Raw genomic sequence first — 431 nt, forward strand, 5'->3', positions numbered from 1 at the left:
AAGAAGAAAATGCAAAAAAAGGAAAACGAATTTAATTACTCACTTGTAATTAAAATCGTCCACTTATACCGTGTGACATGTAGAAAGCCGTATATGCTTTTCAACCCCTTCTGGGATCTGACGCGTATACGAATGAAATAAAAAAAAAGATCTAAAAGGGCTGCAAGCGAGCTCCATGTCCAGCACCTGCGAAGCCAATACGTGCCACGAATTTGATCCTTGGGGGGTGGATGACGGGTTTTACCAGCGTAAGGGTAACAGAGTTCACGTAGGGGTGGTTTTACGAGGGAAGACGCTAAGCATATTAAGAAGTACAGTGTTGCCGGACCTAACGTGGTACCATATTTACCAAGAGCACTTAAGCCAGAATGTCGTAAATAATCCCTTAGGAATATCGGCCATTTACGAGCCTTTGGCCGCACCTCTAAACC

The sequence above is a fragment of the Cephus cinctus genome, unplaced genomic scaffold, assembly GCF_000341935.2.
Source record: "Cephus cinctus unplaced genomic scaffold, Ccin1 Ccin1_scaffold1978, whole genome shotgun sequence".
Lineage (NCBI taxonomy): Eukaryota > Metazoa > Arthropoda > Insecta > Hymenoptera > Cephidae > Cephus > Cephus cinctus.